This window comes from Coregonus clupeaformis, unplaced genomic scaffold, assembly GCF_020615455.1.
Source record: "Coregonus clupeaformis isolate EN_2021a unplaced genomic scaffold, ASM2061545v1 scaf3735, whole genome shotgun sequence".
NCBI lineage: Eukaryota > Metazoa > Chordata > Actinopteri > Salmoniformes > Salmonidae > Coregonus > Coregonus clupeaformis.
Genome location: NW_025537189.1, coordinates 1 through 2276, shown reverse-complemented (window position 1 = coordinate 2276; position 2276 = coordinate 1). Strand labels below are relative to the sequence as shown.

General features: G+C 38.6%; 1 pseudogene; it reads right to left on the bottom strand.

The window, feature by feature from the left end:
- Positions 1 to 1669: 1669 nt before the first annotated feature.
- Positions 1670 to 1833, bottom strand: LOC121565522 (annotated as a pseudogene).
- Positions 1834 to 2276: the final 443 nt, after the last annotated feature.

Sequence of the window (2276 nt, the reverse complement as noted above, 5' to 3'; positions counted from 1 at the left end):
TAGGTATAATTCTGTGGGCCTAATTCAGATAATGCAGGTCATAACACGATGCCCAGCTCTTCAATGCAAGCTTTCTCTATCCTCTAACGAGCTCTCCACACCCGCAAAATGTCGCACCTTACACTGTGATTGGCAGCACAGTGTGCTCTGAATGATTTTCCTATACAGATACTCTGTGGTGTACTAGTGTATTTATTCTCCCACTTGGATGTCACTTCCACAAGCTTTAAATTGAGGGCCAGGTTGTCAGGATGGGTAATGTACTGTACACATTAATTACAAGTACTCCTAAAGATACACTTAATTTTAATTGGCTAAATCCTGTGTAACAACTAGTAATTACATTGTACTTGGCTAACATTACATGTACTATGCTTTGAAATAGTGTCTTATTCTTCATCTGGGATTTGGATTTGTAAAATGTATTATAACATGTATTTAATATATGTCTGATCAGGCTCAGGTAGCATCAGGTTTGTATTTTCATGCTGATCAAAGCTCTAATCAAATCCAGACATTTATAAGTGTTATAATGCCTTTTGAATGACACTTCCGGTTTTTGCGGAAAATACCGGGTTACCCGGGAGAAGAGTGATTTATTCTCGGGATGGAACATTTGTATAATATCGAGGAAATAGTAAACCCTGATGCGCATACCAGTTGATTCACAAGACACCAACTAAGTAACTTACATATACGGTATCTTCATTAGGCCTAATGGCATTTCATGTCCATGATAGGAAGTTTGTTGTAGTGACTCAGTAAGGCTAATTGTAAAAGTAACCCTCTAAAGTGCCATGTTTGTACAGTTTATTATGTGGAGGAAACATTTAGGCAGCCAGGACCATACACCAGGACCGCTCCGTAGGCCGCACTGTAGGCCTAGCTCTTACTGCAGTCCAGTGCCATGGACATCTTTGAAGTTTGGCCTCTAGTAATTTAGGAGGGCAACTTTATGAAGGCCTATTCACCCTGGTCTTATCGTACAAGGCTCTACAGACATGTAAAATAAAAACAGGCTATTTTATTTGCGTTGATGATGTATTGAAGTCAAGTGGTTCAACATTCAAATGCGACGGTCAGTGGAACACTTGCACCACCAAGTGGACAATTGCTCAGTTCCCTTGTGGCATCAACGCTACCAGAGATATTTGATATAAGATCAAATGTTATGTCAATATTATTATCTCTAAATTGATTCCCCCACCCGTATTTCATATATTATTATTCCGATTTAGCTGTTAATCTGGATTTAATTCATAAACGCTTTCTGTCATTTCCGATTGGAGGTCAGATGACCACGTGACATCCGATCCTACCAATTTGTTACTTTGTAACAGTCAAAAGTGGTTATTCCCAACGTTGATCAACTCCCAATCTATGCCAAAAAAAATTAAAAGCATTATCTTTAAAGCATTATCACTGTACCATTTACACCCTGTATCCTGTGCATGTGACGAATAAACATTCATTTGATTAGATGATTAACGCACCGTTCACATCAGCTATCATAGTCAATATAACAGTGACTGACTTGACCATCACTTTTTAGCCATCATTGACATTGAGATGAAGATGGTCCAACGTGAAAATATAAAATACATCGTGATCCTAATGGAATATAACAAAGCAATTATGTTGTCTTTGCCTGATTTATCTTTACAATGACAGGGGGTGCACCGTTCCTGGAGGTACTGCAATACCAGGTCGATGCGTGGAGTGGACGGAGCAAGCCCCTATTCCATCTCCCTGTTCCAAAAATCAATTTAATATATAGGGGACGTATCAGATATTAAACTGATCAGAACAGATTTTTTCTTTTGGAAAAGTTTTTATTATACATTTCTTTTAAAACAGCTCACATTTGAAATACATTTACACACATAAAAACGGCATCACATGCATAAAAACCAGCATTACATTACAATTAAATTAAAAAAGGTACATGTTGTTTATTTAAAACAATAAAACAATCCTACATAAAAGTACCTATTCTTGTAAAAGCCAATTTAGTAAAAGCCATTTAAAATGTGCATAAATGATTTAACAAAGTAAAAACAATTTTAAGACATAAAAAGCCTGTCAAAAAGTCACTTTGTTAAAAAAAGCTGTCTTCGGTCCTTTGTACAAAAACGGGGTGAGTCCTTATCAAAAAAGCCTCCTCTTGCTCTTCCTGAAACGCCTCCGTACCCATCCGTCGGGGCCCAGAGGAGACTCCCCCCTAGGCGCCGCAGCGCTGTCAGGCCGTGGCCGCCGGGACCTTGGGTGTTGTGGGG